Consider the following 7,283-nt stretch of genomic DNA (forward strand, 5'->3'; position numbering starts at 1 on the left):
GGTATGGGTTAGGGGTGTTACATTTAATGGTATCAGAGCTAAGGTTTAGCCGATTCTAGACTTAAACCGAAGTCAAATGAGTTTTAAAGATGTGTACATGCCAACATAGAGTGAAAATTTATGATCTGATAGTGTAAGGAGTGTGTTGTCTTGCTAATAGAATTAGATTGCTAAGTTATAATAGAAGTATGATTATGATAATTTCGAAATAAAGGGAAAGGTGATATTCATGATTGTTATAGTTATTCACCTGCCCTGGCCATGCAGGATGAAGAGTGGACACCTCAGGAAATGCCTAGTAAGATCAAAAGTTGATTTCAGAAAGCTGAAATCATATCTAAATAATGATAGAAAGTTTTCATTGTTTTGAATCGGAAACACGATATGGAGTAGTTTTGTTATTACGTGGATAAGATAGAATATGGTGAACAAGTGTCACCATAAGATTGTTAAAAAGATCAAAGGATGTGGTGAGTATTTGTATAAGAATTCAAGAATAGATGCATCAGTGACAAGTGTATATAAGAGATATGGAGATAGAGTTTATGAATTTAAGACAAAAGGATAGTACTATGTTTAAGCAAGAATATGGATATGATAAGGGTTTGTATTTTAGATGGAAAGAGTTAGCGTTGGCTAACCAGATTATGTGATGGAAAAGATATAGAAATATAAAATTTTAAGATGTTGTCAGGATAAGACAACCAAAGATGAGGAGGATTGGAATACAGTTGTATATTTTGATCATGATAATGTGACATAGTGAAGAAGATGAGGATTCGTATGTTTGAGTAAAGCTAAGGATTGATAAGAAGAGTTTAAGAATTGGTACATCAGTGATCAGTTTATAAATAAAGGAAATTAGAATGTTGAGTTGGAACAACGGAAATTTCATGAAGTATGAGAATAAATGTGGATTTGATAAGTTAAGTAAACTATCGCTGGGATAATTTCGACTGAAATGAATATATATTAATGGTTCGATGAAGGTTTATGTTTTAGATTGGAATATTTGGTGGTGACTAACATAATTATGTGATGATAAGTGTATTAAGTTGAAGGATTATAAAATGTTGTCAGGGTAAATTAACTAATTATGGTGTGAATTGTGACATGATTTATGTATTTTGATCACAGAAATGTAAGGTAATGAAAGAGACAAGAGAATATTAATGTATATGAATAAGAGTGTGGGTGGATAAGTGAGTAAATTGCACTGATTGGATTTCAACTGAGAAGATGAATATGAGTAGTCTGATTTGGGCTTATGCCCTAAATTAAAAGTTGTTACTGATTAATTCTAATAGTATGGATAATAAAGTTATAAGATTTGAAGAAAAGATAAAGTTAAGTTAATCAAGTATGATGTGGATTTGGATATGGTTTTGATCATATAGATATGATGGAGGCAAAGAAATAAGTATTTGTATGTTTTAAAAAGGGGGATTTGAGGAAGGAAATACAAGTACAATAAATGGTAAAGAATGAAGTTCTATATAAGTAAAGTGGATTATCAAAGTTATGAAGATGTGATAAAGATCGGTAATCAGAGCTGAGTATAAATGATAAGAAAAGATTATGTGAACATTAAAGAAAAGATATAATATGTGTATAAAAAGATTTTGATTTTGAATGAATGAAAGAATAAAGGGATAAGAAAAAGTCAAAGATGTAGTTTAAAAGATCAAGTATGACAAGAGGTATATTGAGAGATAAGTTATAAGTTTGATATTGAAACGATACGATTTTCAATTATTAGAAGAACAAGAACGGGTGATTATTCTTTGAGTAAATATGTAAGGGTTATATAAAAAGATTGTGTGTATAGTAATTCAGACAAGGATTAAGAAATGAGCAAAAGCTTGATTTATGTGCAAAGCACATAGAGAATGATGAAGAAGATCAATTGATTCATAATATTGATGAATGAGGATTAGGGTTACTGTCTATATAATAAATGATATTATATGGACTTATAAAGATGTGGATGTATATGAAGATTTGAGTTTGGGGAAAAAGGTAAGTTTGCTAGCGGTAACAGGAAAGATTAAGAAAGGGAAGCAATATGAAAATATTAGAAGACATGATATTATAAAGGTATGCAGTGAAAATTCGAGGATGAATTTTCTTAAGGAGGAGAGATTTGTAACATCCCAAAAGTCGGGACAATGACCAAAATGGAATTTTTGGTAATTTAGTGACCAATCTCAGAAAGATTAAAAGTTTAGTGATTTTAATGAAAAATGTGGGTGTTGGATTTAATAACAAAGTTTGGAAGTAATAAGGGTATTATGGTCATTTCTCAGGAAAAATTTTATTTCCCTTTATAAAGGATAATAAGCACGTGGGAAAGGAGAGAATTCTCCAGAGCTTTCTTAGCCGTGAGCTTCAAGAGAAAAGGTGAGTTTTATGAATTCTTTATTATTTGTGGAATTAAAGGTTGGGTTTTGATCATTAGATAATAACTAAGCTTAAGGAAGCTTAAGTTATCTTAGAAATCAAAATATAAAATAGTTACGAAAGATTAAAGAAAATGAGTTTCAAAGTGAATTTCTGAAGAAAAAAAAAAGAGTTAATAAATGAATGTGGTGATGGAATTTGACTTGTCATAGGTGTGAATAAGAAGTTATAAGTGTTAAATCAAAGTTTGGATAACATGGAAAATTGGGAATGATTCTTAATTTTAAGAATCATGAAGAGATATGAAAGATAAAGATAGCTTATATGGATATAAGTTGGTTTATAAAGTGGTAGTTGAGTTTAATGACATGTTAGGGGCTTAAAATAGAAGAATTGAGTGAAGAGTTGATGATTTTCGGGCTTGAATACAATTTCTGGGCATGATGCATCGGTACACATTCAATATGTACCGATGCACTCTTAAAAGAAGAACATCGAATGCCTGGAATGCATCGATGCAGTTTGAGTGTGCACCGATGCACCAAGACAAATTTTGAAGGTGCATCGATGCATAAAAATTCGAAGCCATTTTGTGTATCGATGCACCCCTAAGGAAAAATGTGAATATGGGTTTATTAAGTTCGTTTAAGTTACTAGTATCAAATTACAAGGTGTATGTATCTAATAATTGTCTTGAAAATGTATAATTATGTAGTTTCAGAGCCTGAACGAGTTCCGGAATCATTGTCAAGTAAGATCGATCAAAGGGAAATATAAGATATTGGAATTGACTAGTGAGGCCAGGTGAGTGCATATTCAATAGTATATGATGGGTGATGGGAAGAAGACTTGCGATGAGTCTATTTCCTAAAGAGTTACATATGAATTCATGATTAAAGGCATGAGTTGAATATGAGTGTATGTATGTTTGATTATATGAATTGATATGGTTTGTATGTGCTATGTGGTTTATGTACACACACTATTAAGTGTTAATGAGAGAATATCAAATAAGTTATGAAATTATATGAATATAGAAGATAAGTCAAGAGATGTGGGGGAAATGGAAATAGAGGTTTATGAAGAATCATAGGAGAATAAATATAAGTAATAAGATAATGAAAAATAAGACTATGTGAAATACATGGTTATGAGAATTAGTAAAATAGAGTTATTTGATTTAATGAGAATTGAGGAAACTAAATAAGATTGAATTATAGAATGGAATGAGAATAATATATCTATTAGGGAACTAGAATATAAAGCACTGATATGTATACATATATGATAAACGATATGCTAAAGATCTATGGGGTTATATGAAAAGGTTATAAGGAATGTATGAAATTGAATTAATTAAATGGATTAAAGTAGTATATAAATAAAATATGATTAAGTGTAATATATATGTTTAGAAATACGACATAAGTTATATAATTTAAGGGAATATAAAGAAATAAAGCATAAAGTAGACGAAATGAGATAAGTTATTATATACCTATATGATATACGTTATCAGGTAATATGAAAGGATTCAGGAAACTTATATAAGCTATGTGAAAGTGATCTAGGTGTTTATTTGTGAATTATTCGGTAATAAGTTATATGAAATAAGTGTAGTGATTACCAGATCATAAGAGATAAGTCAGAGAATGTGAATAATATGACCAGAAACTATGAGCCTGTGTGATGAAATGAATATATGAAGACATGATTATGAGATATGTGATAAGAAGTTATGATTAAATGATCAAGAGATATAAGCTAAGGGATATCTGTGAATTACATGAAAATGTGCTATGTGTAAGTGAATTACGAGCTTATATGAATATGTGATATGTTTACATGAATATGTGCAAGGATATAAAAGATAGTGCCCATGTTATGTATCTTGAGAGATTTGGGGTATAGTTGGCATGCCAAGAGTCGAGGGTCTAAGCGGTCCTTCGGGACATATAGGTATCCTATGGAACATCTATGAGGTCCTTTGCGACACATATTTGGTCCCTAGTATATGTATATGTATATGATTCTTAAGGAATGATATGTGGTCCTTATTGACATTATTATATGGCACTATGGTGCAATTCTACGCGGCACTCCGGTGCAATTCTACGTAGTACTTCGGTGCAATTATACGAGCTGTGGTGACAACATTAGTGCACAACCTCTATAGACTCACATACCTATAGTTCTCACATACGTCCATGGGCTAATCAGGAGATAATAACAAATATATGTTTGTGATATGATAAATGTTGTGTGTGTGTGTATATATTGTTTGATTAAGGGGTTTAAGTATAAAAGTATGTGATTAAATGATAAATTGATGATGATGCTTTATGTGTATGTAGGTATATTTTGTTAAGTAATCTGATATGATTTTGTATGCTATGATGAAATAAGGTGATTTAGTATAGCATGATAGAATGAAACATGCATGCATTGTTAAATGTTATCAAGTGCATTATAATTTTTATTTGTCTCACTAAGTCATCGACTTAGCGTGTGAGTGTTTCACACGTAGGTTTCGGAAAGCTAGAAGAAAAACTAAGAGAGCAAGACAGGTCAGCATCTCCCTTACAAATTTCAGATCAGAAAATAGATGATTTAAATGATTTTAGTTATTTTGAATATAATTGGCATGTACTAAAGAATTGAGTTAATATGCTCTGATTAATTTTAGTTATTGTGGTCAAGTTATGTAAATAAACTATTTTTACTTTAATTAAAGCTTTAAATTTTCTTTGAATTTTGTCAAGAGTCAAAGTTTAAAAAGTCAATGTGACACCTCGGACTCGTATTCGGGTCGGGTATGGGTTGGGGGTGTTACAGTTCTGTTATACGGTAGCCTAATATAAGGCCAAGGAAAGACGCTGCTGAAAATGTTAATACTTTTTTAACATTTCCAGTAGGGTGCTACCTAAAATGTTATTTTTTCTACATGAAATGTTAATTTTTATACCTAAAATGAATATTTTCGATATTAATATTTTCTATAGAAAAAATAACATTTTAGATAGCGACCGATATTAATATTTTTTATAGGAAAATAACATTTTAGGTAGCATCCGATATTAATATTTTCGGTAGAAAAAAATAACATTTTAGGTAACACTCCACCAGAAATATTAAAAAATATTAACATTTATGGTAGCACTTTTTCTTAGCTTTATATTATGATGTTTTTCCTTAGACATCATCGGTAGGCTAGCAATAAATTTAAAAGCTAGTTTCTATAGTTGGAATGAATATCATCTTATTATATATTTTAAATTTAAGTAGCTATATTTGTTTGGTATATGTGCATTGTAAATAATTAAAAAAATATGAATAAATATTATACTATAATTATTCAAATTATTCAAAAATATATATATATTAAAAATTTATGAGGTGTAAAACTAGATTATTAATATAAAATATAAAAAGATATCTAAATTATATAAAAATTTAAAATATTTCAAAAATAAAATCTTTGGTCTTATCTGATTACAACGTTATCACTACTTAACAAAATAAATTTGTTGAGTTAATCGATCGACGAATTGGCCAAAAGAGGGGGTGAATTGGCAATAAAAATTTTGGTGGAGGATTTTACAGAAAAGTGAAAATATTTGCACAACGATTTATAGTGGTTTGACTTTCTCAACCAAAGTCTACGTCCACTACTTTAGCTATCCACACTAAGGATTTTCCAATAAATTCACTAATTTGTTTTTTCTTTTGAGGACAAAGAGTAACCTTACAACTCCCTCAAGAATTATACCCCAAATTCTTGAGAACACTCTCTCCCAAAGAGAAGAATACAAATTTTGCAAACTTACAGAAAAACCTCACTAGGCAAGATGTTTGCACAATTCTAGAACAAAGAAAGAACACTCAAGAATGAATAAAATTGAGTACAAGTAGTGTTCTTGAAAGCAAAAATGAATATTGAATGAGAATTGGCTTGAATTGCTCAAACTTGATGTTTAAGTCTTTCTCTTTGTTTTCCCTCACAATTATTGTTGATCAATGGCTCCTAAGCTTGTTTAAATACACCTTAAATCACTTCTGAACGTTGAGGATCATTAGTGAAGTCAATAGAGCCGTTATTGAGTAATTATCATTTAAAAATCTGGTGGGAGCGTAGGTGCATTGGTACACTCTCAAGAGTGCATCGATACATTATGTGTAAAATTCAAATATTTTGATCGTTATAAGACCTAGAGCATCGGTACACTTTGTATGCATCGGTACACTAATTACATTCGATGTTTCAAAAGAGCCAGGAGTGATTTGATGCATGGTCTGTGCATCGGTACATAAAATACATTCGATGTTTCAATAAAATCATGAGTGCATCAATGCATGGTTGTGCATCGGTACACAAAACGCATTCAAATTAGGGTGTGCATTGATACATCTAAGAGTGCATTGGTACATCTCTTTATAAAAATGATTTTTGGCTCGATTTTGGTTCGAAATACTTTGTAAAAATTGTTTCAAAAATATTTAATGTTTAAAACACAATTTTACACTTTAGTAAGAATTGAAATTGATCTTTGAAAACCTTGGAGTAATATTTTGATATTCGAATAATTTAATCGAATATACTTTTAAAAAATAATTGTAAAATCTTAAAATTCAATAACACTTAATTTGTTATATCAAAACATCAAAATGTTTTCAACAATCTTCCTTTTTTTATATAACAAAACATTTAAGTAATTTTAAGATTTTCTTTGAAAATCATTTTTGAAATCAATTTTGAAAATTAGAAAATTACTCCCCCTTACTATATTCTCCCCCTTTTTGTTAAATCAAAAAGACTCTATAAAACGTTTTAAACAAGTTTTTGAAAAACTTAGCCAATTGATATTTAAAGCTTAAGCTGCTAA

The sequence above is a fragment of the Hibiscus syriacus genome, unplaced genomic scaffold (genome assembly GCF_006381635.1).
Source record: "Hibiscus syriacus cultivar Baekdansim isolate YM2019G1 unplaced genomic scaffold, ASM638163v2 tig00110893_pilon, whole genome shotgun sequence".
NCBI classification, from domain to species: Eukaryota; Viridiplantae; Streptophyta; class Magnoliopsida; order Malvales; family Malvaceae; genus Hibiscus; species Hibiscus syriacus.